Genomic DNA, 20,672 nt, shown 5'->3' with positions numbered 1-20,672 from the left:
AGAAAGCCCAAATAGCCAAAGCAACCGTGAGCAAAAATATCAAAGCTGGAAGCATCACATTACCTGATTTCAAAATATACTTCAAGGCTGTAGTAACCAAAACAGCATGATATTGGCATAAAAACAGACATATAGACCAATGGAACAAAATAAAGAATCCAGAAATAAATCCTCATATTTGCAGCCAACTGGTTTTTGACAAAGACACCAAGAACATGCATTAGGGAAAGGACAGCCTCTTCAATAATTGGTGCTGGGAAAATTGGATATCCATATGCAGAAGAATGAAACTGGACTCCTACTCTTATCATATAACAAATCAACTTGAAATGGGTTAAAGTCTTAAACGTAAGACCCCAAAACTATAAAACTACAAGAAGAAAAACTAGGGAAAACACTTTAGGACATTGGTCTAGGTAGAGATTTTATGGCTAAGACCTCAGAAGCACAGACAACAGAACCAAAAATACACAGACAGAAAAGGGAACTCTTATACCCTACTGGAGGAAATGTAAATGAGAAATTAGGACAGCCACTATGGAAAACAGTATGGAGATTTATCAAAAAACAAAAAATTGAACTCCCATACAGTCCAGTCATTCCATTACTGGGTATTTATCCAAAGGAAAATAAATAAGAATGTTAAAGAGATACCAGCACTTGCATATTTATTTATTGCAGCACTATTTACAATAGCAAAGACATGGAATCAACCTAAGTGTTTGTCAGGGGATGCATAGATAAAGAAAATGGGGTATATATACACAATGGAATGCTGTTTGGCTATAAAAAAGAATGAAATCATGTCATTTACAGCAACAGGGATGAAACCGGAGGTCATTATATCAAGTGAAATAAGGCAGACACAAAAAGACAAATATTACATGATCTGATTTATATGTGGGAACTAAAAAATTTGATCTCATGGAAGTATAGAATAGATTGATAGATATCAGAGGCCAGGAAGGGTGTGTGGGAGGGGATAATGAAGAGAGGTTGGTTAATGGGTACACTGATACATAGAAGAGATAAGTTCTAATATTCGATAGCAGAGTAGGCGACTATCGTTAGCAATAATTTATTGTATATTTTAAAGTATATAGAAGAGAGGACTTGAAATGTTCCCAACAGACAGAAATGATAACTATTCAAGGTGATGGACACTCCATATACCCTGACTTGATCATTACATGTTTTATGCATGTAAATATGTAAAGTTATATGTATCAACGAGAAACAAAAACAAAAGGTCTGTAAAGTAAAAAATTTACAGTAGGCTAAGGTTAATGTATTACTGAAGAAAGAAAATATTTAAAAAATAAATTCAGTGTAGCATACATGTGCGGTGTTTCTAAAGCCTCCAGTAGTGTGAAGTAAATGTCTTCACATCCCTCGCCAATCACTCACTGACTCACCCACAGCAACTTCCAGTCTTGCAAGCTCCATTCATGGTAAGTGGTCTAGACAGATGGATCATTTTTTATCTTTAATATAATATTTCTACTATACCTTTTACATTGTTTAGATATGTTTACATACAGAAACACATTGTGTTACCATTGCCTATAATATTCAGTACAGCAACCTGCTGTACAGGTTTGTAGCCTAGGAGCAATAAGTTATAGCATATGGCTTCAGTGTGTAGTAGGCTGCACCATCTAGGTTTGTGTGAGTACACTATAATGCTTGCATAATGATAAAATCTGCTAACAACATATTTCTCAGAGCATATTCCTGTTAAGAGATGCATGACTGTACAGCCACGTTTGGAGTGAGGGCTTCAATATATGAATTTTGGGGGGACAATTCCTAAAAGGTTCCTTCTTGGAGGGCTTGGGGTATTGACTGGGAAGAGAACGGGGAGCTCACAGAGGTGCTGGGGATGTTCTCTTTCTTGCTATGTGGGTGTTTGTATGGCTGTATAGTATATAAAAACTGAATATTTAGGCTCTTCCCTCTATGTAAGTTGTACCTTAAAAAAACAAACCACTTGAGAAAAAGGTTTAGAGTTCAATTCCGAATACAATTGGGACATTATCAGCATGTCTTGTAGACTTTTGAAGCTCTCTTGAGTGTTGACAAAGCAAACATGTCTCAGGTTTTGCTGGCACTGAGATGTCTCATTATTGACAAAATGTAATTACTTGCTAATAATCATTGATTGTTTAGTGATCAGAAAGCAATATTTTCAGCATTTTACATGTTAACATGTTATTTTAATTGTGTTAATGGATTAGGTTCATTTAGGAAATTGGGTTTGAGGTTGACGCAGACCACATAATTTTCCCCATTTAAATATTCTGTTTACTTCACAGGTTCCTTGTAAGAACCAGAGAGGGATAATGTATGTAAAGAATCCAGTCCTCTGCTGGCTCATGGCAGGTGCTCAATAAATAACAATGTTAATTCATAACAGAAGGCCACACGCATGATATCAGGCCTGGAGGACAGTGTGGAGGAGCTAAATGGGAAAGTGAGTAGGGCAAGACATGGGTGGGGGCCCAGTTATGAGGGTGAAGGCCTAAGACAAGGACTGGCTTGAAGTGAGGTTGACTCTGAGTCCCCTCTTGTCTCTAGAGACAGATCTTGGGGATTGGGGTCAGGGCTGGGCCATAGTCAGGGCCCTAGATGCCAGGTCTGGGGGAAGCTGGGATGTGGGACCAGTTGTGGGGCCTGGCAGTGCCCAGCTTGTCTCATTCAGGCTGGAGGGACCTCGACCAACAAGTGTGAGCTCTGAGCCTGATCAGAGTGGCCTTCTGGCTGGGGCTCAACCGGTTGTTTATTCCTTTCTTCTTTTTTTTAGTGAGGTGCATTATTGGATGCCTGGTGTGAGCAAGGCACCATTCTTGCAATTATGAGTGGGGCTGTACAAAGAGGACAAGACTATTTGCTCTCAGTTTTGAAAGAAGTATTAAAATTTCTTTCCAAAAATTGTGGCTGTCTTAATTTTTTCTTTTAATTTTGTTCATTAAAAGAACATTTATTTTATTGATATATTTTGGGGTTTCGTTGGTGGTGTGTATAGGCTCAGAAGTAGTATCTCTTTCTGGTGAATTATTCCTTTTCATTATGCAATGAACCTCCGTATCTCATTTAAGAATGTGTTCTGCCTTAAAGTCTATTTTATATAATATTAGTATACCTATGTCCAAGTTTTGGTTTATTGTCTTCCTGGAATATTTTATCATTCATTTATATTCAACATTTGGTCATTATATTTTAGTATATAATTGTGTTTTATTTTGTCTTCAAAATTAAAAAAAAATTGATGTTTTCTATCTTTTAATTAGCTAGTATAGCAAATAATATTCTTTCCCCTTTTGTTCTGCTGCAAATTCATTTGATTGAGTTTTCAATTCATTTATTGATTACTTATAATATTTTCCTACTTGTTTAACTAAATCTAAGGTCGATGCTTTTGCTATCTTCCTCTCATCTTCCTCTCACAAAAAGACGTATCCTATCTTAGTTTTTTATTCATTATTTTAGTTTTGTCTTTTTAAAAATTCCTATCAGTTTAGTTATTTTGCATATCTTAACTGTCAGTCAGTATTTACCAGCTCATTTGCTTATTACTCTTCACTGTTAAGCCAGTCACTTTTCTTCTGAAAGACATCCTATTGTCTTTTTTTTTTCATCAATAAGTTGTATTAATCAAGTCTGTGTCTTAGTCTATTTTGTATGGTTATAACAGAATACCTAAGACTGAGTAACTTATAAACAATGTAAATTTATTTCTCACACCTCTGAAGGCCGGAAGTCCAAGAACAAAGTGCCAGCAGGCTCAGTTGTCTGGTGAGGGCTGCTCTCTGCTTCCAAAATGGTGCCTTATTGCAGCATCTCCAGAGGGGGGAACGCTGTGTCCTCACCTGTTAGAAGAGATGGAAAAGACAAAAAGGTGTAAACTCCCTCTATCAACCCTTTTATAAGGGCACCCAATCCCATTCATCAGGACAGAGCCCTTATGCCTCAATTACCTCCCAAAAACCACACCTCCCAATACTGCTGCATTGGGGATTAAGTTTCAACATAAATTTGGGAGGAGACAAAAACGTTCAAACCATAGAGTCTGTATTTGGTGTCTGAAATTGTCTTTATTTCGTCCTCACTCATAAATGCTAGTTTAGCTGGCTATGGGATTCCAGTTCATAGGTATTTCCCCCAGGAAAATTTGAAGATATTTCCTCATTGCCTTCCAGCCTTGATAGTACAGATTGGGAATTTTGCTAATTGTTATACTTTGGAGGTAAATTAGTCTTTTCTTTATAGTGGTTTTAGAATTTTTTCTGTGTTTTTGGTGTCTTCTATTTTCACTGTGATGTATCTGGTATTATACAGTCATTATTATTATTTTTTTACACATGGCTTTTTCTCCTGTAGCATAATAAAAAAATATATCTAGTCTTTGCCCCATCAGAGAGCTTCAAAAATCCTTCGAATTTCCAGAGTCATAGGAGTTGTTTGTTATACTAATTAGACGACTCACAGTGGGCCCCTAGATAGCTTCAGGGTGGAGGCTGGTCGGTAGAAAGATCAGTCATGTGATTACTGGATTGAAAATTTTGGCAAGCCCAACCTCTGACCTCTGGGTAGTGGTGTGGGACTAGAGATTGAGCTCAATTACACATCTATGTAGGTAGCTATCATACCTACATAATGAAAGCCCAATACAATCTCTGGATACCGAGGCTCAGTGGAGCTTCATGATTGGTGAATGCATTGATGTGCTGGGGGTGATGCACTTGGATTCCAGCAGCAGAGGGCATCAAAGCTCTGTGCTGCACCTCTCTCCGTGACCTTGCCCTATGTGCTTCTCCATGTGGCTGTCCCTGATCTGTATCCTTGATAAGGAAACTGTAATTGTTAACTGTAAGACTTTCAGTGAGTTCTATCAGTTTTTCTAATGAATGATTGAAACGTGAGGGGCTGTGGGACCCTCTGGCTTTATCAGTCAGTCAGAAGTGTGAGTGATCTCTGAGACTTGACGTGAGGTCAGTCTTGTGAAGGACTGAGCCCTTTAACTTGCAGGATCTGATGCTTCCTCCAGGTGGTTAGTGTTAGAATGTATTGCAGTCACCCAGTTGTGGTGGAAATGAAACATTTTGGAAATTGTAGCCAGCCAGAAAGAAGTGCAGGTGGCTTGAGGACATCTGAAACTTGTGGCTGACATCTTAAGGGGGGGCCGTCCTGTGAAGGACTATGCCCTTAATCTGAGGGGACTGCACTAACTCCAGGTTTTTAGTGTTAGAATTGAATTAGATTGTAGGACGGCCAGTTGGTTTCAGAGAATTGGTGTCAAAATATAACCCCATTGCCTAGGTTGTATTTTTCTGGAATTCCTATTTTATATATATATATTCATATATATATATGATCTTTTATATATATATGATCTTTTTTTCTTTTGTGATCCAGCTTCTCTTTTATATTTTTCTTCTCGCTATCTCTCTGTGCTGCATTATGGCTAATTTCCTCAGCCCTATTTTCTGGTTAACCAGCTCTCTTTTGAGCTGTGCCTAATATGCTATTTTATTCAGCCACTGGATTTTTAATTTTAGTGACTACGTATTCAATTTCGAGAAGTTTTAAGGGATTCGAATCTTTCCTTTCCTTCTTATGATTATAGTCCTTTTATCTATTAATCCTTTTAAATACAATTATTTTACTGGAACTTCTGATCTTTCTAGTATCTCAAGTTCTAGTGCATGCAAGTTTATCCCATGTGCTAATTCTTGATCATGGTGATGAGAACTTCTGATTGTGACCTCAGTTTCAGACGTTCTTGCTCCATGCCCCACCCTGGGACTCCCATGCAAACTGGCTTACGGAAGTGCTCGCTGTTGAGTGCTTTGTGTTTTCTTCTCCTAGGTATCTCTGATCCTGCACCATTTTTAAGTTAATTTAGGTCAGGTGGTTCCTGTGCCAGGCAAGTGATGTAAATTTGAACACCAAGTTCATGTGAGACATAGGGCTGGGATTTTGGTACCTCATGAGAGAGTTCCTCCAACATCTGCCTACAGAGACCAAAGAGAGAAAAGCTTTATTTTTATCTTCTTGGGTCAGTGGGTAGATTCCTGTCTCCCCTCATTTCTGCCCATTTCCATCTTATTGAAGGTATAGCCCTCGAAGTGTGCTGGCTTTAAGTAGGGGACTCTGTTCTACCTTCTCACCTTTGGAACCCAAGGTCTATTCTTCTCAGTGGGAACATTAAAACCCAAGCCCACAGATTTTTATTTTCCTTATTGGAAGCATATGACCCTTTAAACCTCTGTGATCACCTGGCTTTTAAATCGTACTTTTAATTGAGCTGCCTGAGTAGAATTGACTGTTTTGAATACTTGCTGCACAGCTGTTACTGGGGATTTGTTTTCCTTGCTTTCTTGGTTAGTTCATTTTTTAAAGAAAATTATGAATTACTGTTCTATGAATTGCACATTTTTCTGCAGTATTCCCTCAAGCATTTTTTTTCCAGAAAGGATATATGGGAGAAAAACTTCTTGAGATTTTCTCTCTTAAAACGTCATCAATTCCCTTCACATTTGATTGACAGTTCGACTGGGTATGGAATTGCAGGTCAAAATTGCTCCATTCTTGGCGGCATGGACTCTACCTCTGCTCCCTCCACTGAAGGATGAGATAATTAAGGGGACTGAAAAACCAATGTGTGTGATGGGGCTGGCAGAGGTCACGGCTGGTAGATGTCTGGCTCAGGTCTATTGAGTCGCAGGGCAAATGACTTACTATGCCAGTGACTTTTTGAGGGTGTGCTCTAAGGAGAAACCCATAGGAAAGTCAGGAGAAACACCAAAGTAGGATATGGTGGAGGACACTAAGCAATGACATGGCTCCAGCCTCAGCCTGTTCCTACGGGGAGTCTGCAGTGCGAGTGCCACCACTGAGCTGTCCCATTTTAAAGCAAAGGGGCCCAGGTTGTGTACCTCTTATCAATCAGCTGACAGCCTGCCCCCAGGAAGGAAGGTGTAACTTCCCAGGGGAGGGCAATCCTCTGGGCAGCGCAGCTATGAGTCTAATCATCACAGCAGCTGGGGGTGGGGGTTCTGCATTAGACATCTGGGTGGGGTGCCAACAGTGTTATTTCAACATTTAATAAATGATTGTGCCTTTTCCTCTTCTCTCCCTAGCTGTGCCCTCTCTGGGAATACATGCCATTATGAACAGTAGAGAATACATGATGCCTGTTCTGGAAGAATGGGCCTCATATTAGTCAACCATAGAAGAGACCACAAATTCCTGTTTTGGGTGTTACTGGGAATGCCAGAAGAATATGACATGCCTATGTCACATTCAGGAGCTTGGGGGCTCTAGGTTGGAGAATTGAGACAATTCCTATCTGATGATGAATCAGATGAGTGGTAGGCACAGTGAATACTACAGAGTAAGAATAGGGAGGTAAAGTAGGGGAGACCTAGGGACAAGACCAGAAGAGAGGTTGAGTCCAGGTGGAGGAAGGCCTTAGACTGTAAGCAACAGGGCATCGCTGATGAAGCCAGCCAGAAGGAAAAGATGCACACTCCCAAAACCATTAGAGAAAACAGTGGCCAAAATATTGACAACTGCTAGATTTTCCTAAAGCAGTCAAGAGATCAGTGAGGACTTCCAGGGTCTGGGAGGTCTTCTGGGGACACTGGGATTCCAGCCAATCTCTAGGGGATGACGAGGACTTGGGTTGGGGAAGAAGGGATGGGGAGGGCATTCTAGTCAGAGGGAACAGTACAGGCAAAGGCAGGAGAGGGGGTTGAGCTCAGCATCCTCAGAGCGTCATGTGGGTCTGCTCTGTTGGGTGGTAAGTGCCATCTTGCTGTGAAGGAGGGGGCTCCAGGGCCCAGAGGAGCCCTCACGGAGACCTGAATCTTGCCACCATGTCCCCCAGCAGAGTCCCCCATGTGTCCTAAAGGGCAAAATTGTTCTTCATATTTAAGTTAAAAATGGATAGTTCCACGGGGCTATGAGATCACCTGGAAGGGAAGGGAGCTGGAGAGCTTTGGGTCTTTGTGCTGCTGGGAATTCAGAGACCAGTCCAGGGGAGCAGTAAGATCACCACCCCTGGAGGGGTCCTACAGTTTCCCCTCCTCAGGAGAAGATGACACGCACTAGGGGGAAGTCTAGGTGTGTAGCATGGATGGCGGTAAAATTTGCCAGCCGCAGGGGAGGTCCCAGTTTCTGGTAAGTGGCCTGTCTTTGGACTTGTCCTCTGAGGTGGTTTTCTCTGTGTCTCCATTCCCTCCTGCTGCGTGAACACGTCCACACTCTCTGTGTTACAGGCTGAGTTGTGTCCCTCTGTACTCATCTGTGGAAGCCCAAGCCCACAGGACCTCAGAATGTGACTGTATTTGGAGATAGGGCCTTTAAAGATGGGATTAAGGTAAAATGTGGTCATATGAGTGATTTCTAATCCAAGATGTCCATCGTCCTTAGAAGAAGAGGACTTTTGCGTATACAGAGGCACCAGGGATGCATGCACAGAGGAAAGACCAGGCGAGGACACAGCTAGAAGGTGGCATCTTCAAGCCAGGAAGGGAGGCCTCAGGAGGAGCCAGCCCTGCCAACACCTTCCCGCCCTCTTTGCTTGGCTTCTTTCTGTTCTTCTGTCAAGATTCCCCTGCAATGAGACCTCCTGGGAGAGCTCCCCATTTCTGGGCTCCCTCAGCCCTCTTGCCATCCTTCTTGGAGCAGTGACCGGCCCTGGGGGCAGGATATCTTGATCACTTTCCCCTCAGCTGGCTGGTATTCTCCCTGGGAGGGCCTGACTTCTCCATCCCTGTGTAGCACAGGCCTGGCTCAGCGCATCTTGCATTGGCTCAGACGTGTTGATGGCTTCTCTAGGAATCGGTGCCTTTCCTGGCCGCCTGCCACACCTTTGCATGTGCTGTGCCTTCTGCTGCTTCCAGACTGACTCCCGCTTATCCCTGCAGGGCCCGCGTTGGCGTCACCTGCTCAGAAGCCTCCTCCGCTGAGCTGGTGTGCCACTCCCCTCTGCTTCCACCACAGCTTGCTGGCCCCTCTGTTTTTGGCACTGGGTGTCGTGACTCTTTCTGCCATGCCAGGAACTCTGCGAGAGAGTGTGGTCTTCCTCATCTTCATGGAGTCACCTCTTGTTCCCTGCACTGGATGAGCTGCCCTGGGGAAGGAGTGAAGTTAGGAAAGAAATGGCCAGTCTGTAACCAGAACTGAAAGGAAATTCGAGAGTTCAGTAATTCTTGGGTTTTCTAGGTTAGAAAATAAAAATATTTCTCATCTTTAGCTCCTCCCAGAGCAAGAGCAAGACACAGCTCTGTTAAGAATTCTAAAACTATGAAGGTGACACTTTATAGAGTTCCTCACCGGGGACAGAAGGGCTCCTAGCAAGACAGAAGGCATGGTCTCACTGAGCTCGATGTTGCCCGAGTACCAGAATGCAGTCTAGACAGCAGGGTGTGCCTCGCAAGGAAGCTGTGGGCATGCTTGTTGGCATATGGAGGGAGCCACGATCAAACACATGGAAAATCCTCATGTCTGAGAGAGAGCTCTGTTGGCAAAAGTGCTGCCAGCCTAAAAGAGATGGCGATGGTTCAAGATGTCAACAGATCTCTGGGTTCCTGATTTACCGTAGAAGTGCATGTTTCCCACTGCCCCCATCACACGGGAAGGGGAGGATGTTGGAGAAGGAAGGAGCTTCCCTGGAGTGGGCCCAGGAGTTGTGGAGAGTGATGGCAGGGATGCTGTCCCCAGGGAGCAGACCCAGGACCTGATCAGAGGGTAGTCCCTGCCCTTAGGTTGTTGGGGCCTGACAGTATTTTTCCAGGAGTGTTTTGAATTTCTCTGGACAGTTGTGGTTCTTGGTCTCTGGATAAAGAGGAGCTGTGGACTTGCTGTATGCACACGACCCTGGACCTCAAGGCTGACGCTGTGATTGCATGAGGCTTCTGGAGCATCTTGGGAAAGGCATGTGTGTGTCTAGCATGTGCACAGGAAGTGATAGGGCAGACTGTGGGAATTTAGATTATTATTTGGCAAACATTGGCTCCCTCTCTCTCCTACTGGAGACAATATATTTCCCACTCCATGGATATATGCTGACCTTGGCCACAGGACTTACATTAACTGATGGAATGTTGGCAGTTCATGGATGAGAAAGGCTTGAAATGTGCTTGTGGTGTTTGGTTTGTCTTCTTGCCATCTTCACTTCACATGGTCTTTACCTTGGGTCGCTGCTGTCCCTGTCCTGGATTAGATGTGAGACCAAGCCACAGGGAGAAGTCAACCCCAGCCAGACCCACAGCTGAGCCAATCCCATCCTAGATCAGTGGCCTTTCCCAACTAACCAGCATCTTGTGAGTGATGATGCATGAGCGATGATGTTTTGAGTGACAGAGTTTGGAGTGGTTTGTTATGCAGCTATAGCTGACTGATACACCTTCCTTCCAGGGAGAATAGGTAGCAACCAAATAAATCACAGCCAGGCCTGTTTTCTGGGCTGGGCAGGAGCAGAAATTGAAGAGTTTCACAAAACAGCACGTAGTCAAAGCAGACAGAGCTGTGGCCCTTGATCCTTGGGCAAGCATTCGTCTCTCAGCTTTCACTTGGCCTCTCTAGACTCTGGTCTGAGTCCCTGCAAGCTGTTCTGAGAATAATGAAAAAGGAGAATGATGATGGGGCTGTGGGTTCACATAAATACCCTAACAGGATCATTCCCCTTAAATGAAGATGGAATGTGCCTTGTTCTTTTCAATTATAGGAATAATAAACATTCTCTTCTCCTGATCAGCTTTCCTAACTACAGGCAATGCCGTTAACTGTAAAACACTGAACACAGACTCGATGTACTGTCCCCATTACATTACTATTAAAGCTGCCATCAGACAGTTATTGCCAGTGTTAGTGTTGAGCTACAGAAGGGAGATTTGATTTATCAAAAAATCCCACACCCATGTGACAGATTTATGGGACCTCAGCAAATGTTCTTTTAATGAAAATTATAATTTTAAATACTCCTCTGAAAATGGTGTCATTAAATCTTATGCCAGCCCATGTATTTAAACAAAATTCAAGTGGGTTTATTGTCTTCTCTTTCCTTTGATAATTAATCAGACTAAAGTTGATCTTTAAAATGGAGTTAGCAATTGCCTTGAAAAATACAAATTCTTGATTCTTTTTCCCAATCTGGCTGTCCCCATCTGCCTGTGGCCTCTGACTGGGTCCTTACGGGGCCAGCAGCGATTTTGCTCAGATAAACGTAGTGTAAGTAAGACTTTTTACATTGTCTGATCACATTGCAGTGTGCACAGTTCTTCTGTGTCTCCCCTATCAGCTTGTGAACTCTCCCGGGGCAGGAATGAGATCGTGTTTGTGTTTGTGCCCCTAGGGCCTCTGAGGGTGCTTTACACAGATGGGTGCTCCATTGTTGATTAGGACTGAATTGCAGAGGTCCATCTCCCAAGGCCTTTGGGGAATGGAAGCCCCTGATGCATGATTCAATCACATCTGTGCAAATTCAAGCACAATTGCTATTGGCGCCCACTTACCATAATGAAGGATGAGCGTTGGAGTCAAGCATGTGCGTGGCAAGTCAGGGTAAGGAATACGCAAGCAGAGGCCCTGCTCAGGAATGTGGGCTCTTCCCTGCTGTTACCCTGTGTCCCAGCCTGACTGGTGAAGACACAAGTGGGAGGCCCTGTTGTTAGGGCTAGAGCATTAGGTGGGGAAGGAGAGTGAGAACATGCTCTCCCTGCACCCTGGGTGCCCCCACATTGCCACTGGCTTGTTTACATGTCTTCCTCTTTTGCCACCAGGAAAAAGCAGCATGAAGGCCAGAGGCGCTTCATGTCCATTTTGAGCTACAAAAACATCCAGCCAGGCTCTGAAACCCCAACTTGGAGGGGCCCAACTCAAGTTGGCCCAGAAGCCATTCATGAGTCTCTCAACCCACTGATCTAGTCCTTCCCTGGATTCTTACAGAACTCAAGTTATGTCTTGGTGAGACATTGATTATAAAGTCACTCAATGCTTGCTTATATCTCTACACTTTCTTCTGACTGAATTAGATTGTAGCAACAGTTTCTGGTCTCCTTCCTGCATCTTCTGTCAGTTGTCTGCAAGAGAGGTGTGTGGGCTTTGGAGTGGGACAAGCCCATGGTCTCCCCCTAGCTCTGCCACCCGCCTGGATTTCCAGAGCTGATAAGTTTCTGAGAGCTGGGGCCCTATGGAAAGGCCCTGAGTAGGGTGGAAGGAGAATCCCTAGGTTTGGGGCCATCCAGACATGGTCACTCACTGCTATAGCCTAAGGACATGAGATATGATGCAGGCTTGGTGATCTGGCTCATGGGTGGAAGTTTCTGTGTGCTGATGTGAAGCTGGAGTGCTGGGCAGGGGGCTGCTCTCATCTGGAGGCTGCAGTCCCCCAGAGCCAGCCCACCACCACAGCCTTTTCTCAGGTGGGTCTTTGGGAGTAAACCAAAAGGGTGAGGGTGTGGTGGGGTGAGGGAGCAAAACACCCCCAAACTTTGAATGAGTCTAGCTCATTCTTCTCCAGTGCTTAATACTAATGTGTGGCTGGGTGGGGCTCCGCTGCCGACTTCTCAGAGTCCCAGTGAGTCTTCTAGCAGCTGGCTCTGATCAACACAATGGCCCTCTTCTCCTTTCCCTTCCATCTGTGACAGAGGGAGATGGTCCCACATCCAAGAGTTTTGTTGAGCCCCTCCGAGTTGGGGTTTCAGAGCCTGGCTGGCTGTTTTTGTAGCTCAAAGTGGACGTGAAGAACCTCTGGCCTTCACACTGCTTGAGATGGCGTGGCTTGGAGTTGGGGCAGGTGAGCTTAAATAGGATTTACTGGAGGCCATTGGTTTGGACTGAGCTCCTGCCCTAGGCCCCACAGATGAGACCAAACCAGAATGGAGTCACTTGTGCTAGGTGCCACGTCATAAAACTGAACTTGGAAATGGGCCAGTTTTTTTAAAATTAGGAAAAATTTATCACAACCAGTCAGAAGGGGCCTGGTGTTCCTTAGCTGCAGGCAAAATAAGGAAGTCCCCTCTCTTTTAACCCTATCAGGAAAGTCACTTTGAAACCACCTGTCTGTCTTTTGTTCTCTGTGTCTGCTTCCCTCTACCCTTTTTGTCTGTAAAGCCTACCTGCTCTTCTCAGCTCAGTGGAGCATCCATTTCATACACAGGATGCTGCTTGATTTATGAATTGCTAATAAAAGCCAATTAGATCATTAAACTCATTTTGTTGAAATTTTGTCTTTTAACAGTGGGGAGAATGAACAAAAAGAAACAGCCTTTCAAAATAATCAAATGTACTAACTCCTGGGTAAGAGCAGCTTTGTGCATTTTGGGGGAGTTAGGAAAATGATTTTTGTCTTCTTACTGCTTTATGTAAGGAGTACAAACTCAAGAGCCATCAGCAGTTGAGCAAAGAATCACCCTCTGAAGCCAAAGTGGCTTTCCCAGGGCTGTCCCTACCTACACGGTATGATTCTTTGGTGGCTCATGTCTATAATCCTAGTACTTTGGGAGGCCAAGGCGAGTGGATCACCAGAGGTCAGAAGTTCGAGACCAGGCTGGCCAACATGACAAAACCTTGTCTCTACTAAAAAAAAAAAAAAAAAATACAAAAATTAGCCAGGCATGCTGGTGTGTGCCTGTAATCCAAGCTACTTGGGAGGCTGAGGCAGGAGAATCACTTGAACCTGGGAGGCTGATGTTGCAGTGAGTGGAGATCGCACCTCTTCACTCTAGCCTAGGAAACTCTGTCTCAAGAAAAAAAAAAAAAAGATTGCACTATTTTCAGGTATGGTGAAGCCAACAGATCAGGAGACGGGTGCCACCGAAGGACTAGTTTGTTATACTCACAGATCCCAAGAGAAGGGGGCTTGCCACACCATAGGGGCCACATGGGGATGCACCAGGGTTGGTCAGGAGGCAAAGGAAGTGGAGGATACTGGGGTTACACCTGGCAGAGACAATGCAGCTGTCTAGATACAGGGTGCCAACAAGCAGCAGTGCCTTGCCTGGCAGTGGGTGCTGTCTGTGGGATCCAATCAGTGAGGCTACAGCAGCCTAGAGCATATCATCCCCATGTGGCATCAAGCCATGTTCACTGTGCCAGGAGTTTTAAAGGTGCCCGATTTGTTTTGATCTGGCGTAGACACACAGACATGGAAATGACGGTCATGACGGAAGAAGTCTTTTATACTCATAGTTTCCTGGAAACAGGAGGCAGGACATGCCACATAGGGCCACATAGGGAAGCACCAGGGTGGGTCAGGAGGCAGAGGGAGTGAGGGGAAAATGTGGGCAAGGGTCTTTATTGTGGTTTCTGTTGGAAAGAATGGGTGAGACTGTGTAAGCGAGTTTAGCAATGGGTAGTTTGAATAATCTCAGCGACCTCTGCTGCAGAAGGGCTGAGCCCACTTCTGGTCCCTGGTGCTGAGAGTATCACAGTAGGTGGGTAGTGGTCTGGAGTGTGAGAGCCCCATAAAGGAGGTGGTTGGGGTTGTAGGCTCTGGATTGGTTGGTTTGCAACGGAAAGGCACACTCGCAGGCAAGTGTGAGATTGCTTGCAATCTCTAGGAGTTAGCTAGCCCTGGGAGGGGTGGGCCTTCTAGGGTCGGCAAGGCCCCAGATATCAAAACATCAGAATGCAGAAAATAAAAAGAGATGGTTTACGCAAGAGTCAGAGTCCCACTGCTTACATTCTGGATACAGAGGGCGAGGGGCCTGTACATTAATCATGCCACATGCATACAATCACCCAGACATCTGTTTTGGATCCAAAATTCACACTCTTGCCAGTGTCTGGCACCCCCACTGCAGGCTTCTATGGAAGGGGAGGAGGGGCAGTTTCCAGGGGCACAAAGTGGGGCAGAGGTTTCTTATGCACTCCCCCAGCCCTTTCCTTTAGCCTGCCCCTGCCTGCCCACAGCTCAGAAGACCCTGGCACTGCTGGCCCCTGAGGCATTTGAGCCGTGCTGGATGAGGTTGGGGGCATGGGCGACTCTGGCAGGGAGGAGAATTGTATCAGTGTTATTGTTTAAAACTGCCCATGTGTGGTGATTAGAGCAGCAGACTGCCTGGTCGTCGGTTTTATTCTTGCTTTACTTTTTCTATACATAATACATGCTCTTACCGCTTGCAGCAGGGGCAGATGGCTTCCGCTGCTGTCCCTGCCCCTCCCCTGTGGCATGCCACTGGCCTTCAGGATTCTGTAGCACCACTTGGGATGGGTCTCCTTTTCCTCTGTTGCTGGCTTCGGATCTGAGTGTCTTGGGTCTGCTAATTCAGTCACCTCCAGCTACTGAAGTTTAATTGCTGCTGTCTTCTCTCCTGTTCTCCCATCTCTGTGGGTTTATGATTTTAACAAATCCTTTAATATAGTTTTAATGGAATTTCAGGAGGGAGAAAAATTAGATAAATACATTCAATCCTCCATCAGAAACCAGAAGACTCTTTAAGAATTATTTTCATAAACATCCTCATATCCTTAATGCTTCTCTGGAGCATTCTGGATCCACAGAACCTAAGCCAGAAGGACCCCAGCATATGAAGGTTTTTAAGTTACAGCAATTGAGATTTCCTATCCATCCATTGAGTCCTGCCGACTTGCTCACTAGGCCCCTGGTGTGAAGAGGCGGCTTGCATGGTGGAGGGGGCTTCTGGGACCACAGGTTCATGTGCTTGGAGTATTGCACAGCTCAGAAAGGGAGGGTGGTCTTCAGGGGACCCCACCACATTCGTCCTCCCCATCCTTATCCCCTATTTCCATTTTCTACCATCAGCCATTTAAGGCATATATTAGATCATATTGTTCCCCCGCTTAAAGCCCTCCAGTGCCTTGTCTCACTCAAAAGATGCAACTTTCTGACATGAACCATGTAGTTCTGCATGATGTGGGCTGTGGTTCCTTCCCCTCGTCCTCTACCTTCTTCTCCTCACTCGCTCTGCACCTCCCACGGGCTGCCCTGGGCTTGGAGGGCTCATTTGTGCTCCTCTTGCCCAGCCTCCCCACTTTCTGGTCTCAGATTGAGTGTCAGCTCCAAATAAGGCCTTTTCTGAGCACCCCTCTGTCCTGGCCCTGCCTCCGCTGGGAGTTCCTGCCTGCTGTACGTCAGGCCAAGCCTGGTCCGTGTGGTTTTATCTCAGCTAACATCTGCCCACATGGGAGGGGAGGCAGCGTCCAGACTCTAGACATTCCCTTGTAGCGTGAGAGGAAAGCCGACAAGAATCCCCATATAAGGGATTGACTCAGTTATCTGTAAGAGGATCCAAGAGTGGACACAGAAGTGTGCAGGTGAAAACTTTGGGGAAGACCCATCAAACTGCCCAGGCACAGTCCTGAGAGGGTAGCATTGTGAAGTGACTTGCATAGGTGGACAGTCCTGGGCGAGAACCTAAGCTCTGCTGCTTCTTCGTTCTGTGCTAGTGTTATTTAAATGTCCTAAGCCTCAATATCCTCATCCATTAAGTTGGAGATAAAAAGAGCAACCCTTTCACAGGCAGGCATTTGGAGATGGCATAGATGAGGGCTCTTTGGCTCCTCCTGGCACAAAGAAACTTGGTACACAAGCAATCCTTGCCCTCTGGAGGTTCCAGGAAGGTGCAGTCAGTGGGTGCAGAGCTGTGGCCTGACCCGGATGGTGGAAAATGGTGGTGAAAAGACATGATAATGGAGGTGGAGTACAGGGAGGATGCACTGGATGGTCCAGAGTAAGGGTGCTGGGAATGAGAGAAGGGTTTTATTCCCCAGGACTGATAGGGGTTTCTAGAGGAGATGGGCTCAGACAGCCACGGGTACAGGTCCCTGGTGATGTGAACCAGGTGGGCACTGTGCAGGACGCTGTTGCTGGGTTCAGCAGCAGAGTCAGGAGTCAGTAATGTCTCGTCAGCATGTCACAGCTGCTCCCCAGGAACTCCTAGCAGCTTCCTGGCTCACCTCCTTTGGCAAGAGATGCTGCAATCTGCAGAGTGTGGGCTCTGTCTCTGGGTGTCCGTTGGTGTCAGCTTCCACACTGGCATTTGACAGAGGTGGTGCTCCTATGCCCCACTCCAAACTACAAACAGAAGTGAAAGCCTTCTGAATTCCCCAAGGCAGAGAAAAATACGGAGCTTTCACCGCAAGCAAACGTGATGATATAGTTCTTTCTCTGTTTAAAACTCTCATCAAGGGGATGGGAGCCTAGTCAGTTTTTACCAGTTAACACCATAGCATGGGAACAGCCTTTCTTCTGGCAGGATAAGCCTAATGTTTTCATTTCTCATTAACTTGTCTCATTTCTGCTAAGATTCTATTCCTGAGAATTGCCTCTGTCTCTCTCACCTCCCTTCATGCAGCAGTTTCAGCAGGAAGTCAGGGTACAAGGAGGAAAGCTTGGTGCAAGGTCTTTGGACCTTTGCCTAATCTCTCTAGGTTTTGGTCTGAGATGCAGCATCTATGAAGCTGTGCACTCTGGATGTGTTCAGGTAAGCACACCTTACCCGCACACACCCACACTTTACAGTGGGCCAGCTGGTGGGGGCACGCTGTGTTCTGACATCTGTCCCAGGGGAAGAGAACCTTCATGGGGGGTTATGCCGAGACTGGGGATGGTCTCTATAATGCACCTGTCACACAGCCTGGCAATTGAAGGTGCTTGACAAATGAGTGACTAAAAAGGAGAAATAGAAAAACTGATTTCAAAGAGCAATGCCCACACTCAAGTGGAATTTTCCATTGCAGACTAGGCAGCAGCCTAGGGGCATAATGGCATAGGGCCAGCTAGCACCCCTTCAGTTGATAAAAGCAGGCACCCACAGAGGAAATGAACTGTAGCTACTGGGGTAGGGGAGAGGGATGACTTCATCTTAGTTCCCAGGTTCCAGATGCCATGGAAAAGTCTAGAACGCTCTTTGGAAAAAAGAAGTGGCTGACTAAGCAACGTTCTCCCTAGCCCCCAATTTCTTCCTCTGCAAAAAGAGGATTGTAATGTATGCTCCAGGTTGGTATAGTTAAATGAGATAAAGTGACAAGTAGCTGAGGAACTAGAAAGCATCTAGGAAGATGCCTCCCTCTTGTCCAGAAGAGTCTCTGGCTGTATGTGGTGGAGCCAAGACATGCATGAGGAGTGTTTTTTGAGGAAGAGGTTTAGTGTTACCACTGATAGAAGGGAGGGGCCATAAGGCATGTGTGGAGAACAAAGCCTGGGAGATTCAGCCAAGGCTGGAGAGGGCGGAGAGGAAGGGGTGGGTGGAGTGGGGCAGGGATCTGGAAGGCAGCCCTGCTAGGAGGCTGGGAACCCTTGTTCAGGCTGCTCCAGACTGGTCAGGCTCGGGGGTACATGAGACACTTCCAGAGTCCTGATAAATGATCATTTACTAACAAACTCTCCTGCTTGTCAGCAGGAATGTTGGTGGCCTCTGCTCATTGGCCAAGAGGAGGGCCACTCTGGAATGCTGTCAATGAATCTCCTAGAAGTGCATGCACACGTGCGTACACACACACACAGATATACATAAAACAGCTGCACCCTATGCCGTTGTGGCTTTAATTTGCATTTTCTAAATGGCTAATGATGTTGAACATCTTTCCACGTGCTTATTTGCCACTTGTACATCCTCTTGTGTAAAATGTATCTTCCTATTTTCTATCCATTTTCTAGTTAGATATTTTCAACTTTGGCTGTTGCATTTTGAGAGTTCTTTTTTTTTTTTTTTTTTTTTGAGACAGAGTCTCACCCTGTCACCCAGGCTGGAGTGCAGTGGCACGATCTCGGCTCACTGCAAGCTCCGCTTCCTGGGTTCACGCCATTCTCCTGCCTCAGCTTCCCCAGCAGCTGGGACTACAGGCACCTGCCACCACACCCGGCTAATGTTTTGTATTTTTAGCAGAGACGGGGTTTCACCGTGTTAGCCAGGATGGTCTCGATCTCCTGACCTTGTGATCTGCCCGCCTCTGCCTCCCAAAGTGCTGGGATTACAGGCGTGAGCCTCTGTGCCTGGCCAAAGAGAGTTCTTTTTATAGTTTAGATATTAGTCTTTTGTCAGAGATGTGCTCTGCACATATTTTCTCCCAGTTTAGAGCTTATCTTTTCGTCATCTCAACCGGACCTTTCTCAGGGCGGAAGTTTTCAGTTTTCATGAAGTCCAATTTATCAGTTTTTCCTTTCGTGAATTATGCTTTTGGTATCACATGTAAGAGCTCCTTTCCTAATCCTAGATTCTGAAGATTTTTTTCTAAAAGTTTTCTAGTTTTATTTTAAATTTAAGTCCATTATCCATTTTGAGTTAATTTATGGTGTGTGAAACTTACATTGAGGCTTGCATTTGCTATAGGTGTCCAACTGCTCCAGTCCCATTTGTTGAACAGGAATCTTAAATATTTTTGAAAGCACTAATCAGTCATTTTAATATTAATATCTGATAACTCACTTGTGGTCACTTATAGGTTTGTTTCTTTTGTCTGTTTTTTCTCTTGATCCTGTTTTTTTGGGGTATACCTGTTAATATGTGTTTGGATACTGGACATTATAAATCAAACATCATAGTGGCTATAGATGATATTTTCCTTCATAAAGTGTTTACCCTATCCTCCATCAGTCAATGTAGAATAATAGACCTCTTTATTTTTGTCAGGGGCTGAATGCCTTGAAACTTCATTTCATGCTTTGTAGGGATTGGTTTGCGTCTTGTGCACACGCCCACTTTCAGAGTATAGCCTTCCCAACCAATATCCTGCAGTATTTACCAAGGATCATCTTCCTATGTGGGTCAAAACCTCCAATTTTTATTTCCCCAGCATCCAGATCTCTAATCAATTGCATTTCAGATACTTTCTGCTTGGGTTCTTTGTCTTTAGCCCTGTACTGCATGAAGGTGCTTTGGAGGGTGGGAAAGAAATAGATGCAGTATGTTTGTTTGACTTTTCTGCACCTCCCTGCTTTCAGGTCTCTGAATCCTTCATGTTCTGTTTTGGCATACCTCAGACTCCAGCTATTGTCTCCTCTGTCCCGTGATGTTGCAGAAAGCTCTCCCAAACTTTAAGGTCATCCTCAGTCGAGCCCCTGCAGTCTCCCTGAGTCTCCCTGCTGCTGCTGTAGCTCACCCATGCAGAGGGGCAACTGCAGCAGGACACAGGGCTCATCCAGGGCACCCCTTCTCTCCAGGACCTGAATGCTTAGGGCCTGCCTCTTTTATGCCTTAAAACAGCATTTTTGTTTTGTTTTGTCCTTTGATGTAAGTTATTTCTAGTTGCCCTTGCCTGGAGTGTTAGTCTGCTATAAGTTGCTCTGTCATCATAGTTGAAAGAAGTCCTCCAGACCCTATGTTTTGACCAAGTTTGCCTGACTCTAAATTCCTTGACCTTTGTACTCTAGCTAAACACAATATACAGTTTTCATGAAAATAAGAAAACTCTTTGATAAAAGATTCATACACAAAGACAAACACACCAATTCATGCTTCACATACATCACACCCAGAGTTTTCTATTTTTTACTGCACTCATCAGAAAACACCCACTCTGGATACTTTTGAGGTAATGGTCTAGGTCCTAATTTAAATACAAAAAGGAAAACACCATCGCTGCCTGGAGGGCCTGGCATCTCCTGTGTCCTGGATGGCACCAGCTCCCAGGCATGCAGAAAAAACCACAGCCCCCCGGAGCTATGCCACCTGCCTGGGGGCTCTAACCCATTCCTGCAG

The sequence above is a fragment of the Gorilla gorilla genome, chromosome 11 (genome assembly GCF_029281585.2).
Source record: "Gorilla gorilla gorilla isolate KB3781 chromosome 11, NHGRI_mGorGor1-v2.1_pri, whole genome shotgun sequence".
In the NCBI taxonomy this organism is placed as follows: domain Eukaryota; kingdom Metazoa; phylum Chordata; class Mammalia; order Primates; family Hominidae; genus Gorilla; species Gorilla gorilla.
The sequence above is the reverse complement of the archived record's forward strand: the minus strand, read 5'-3'. Positions refer to the sequence as shown.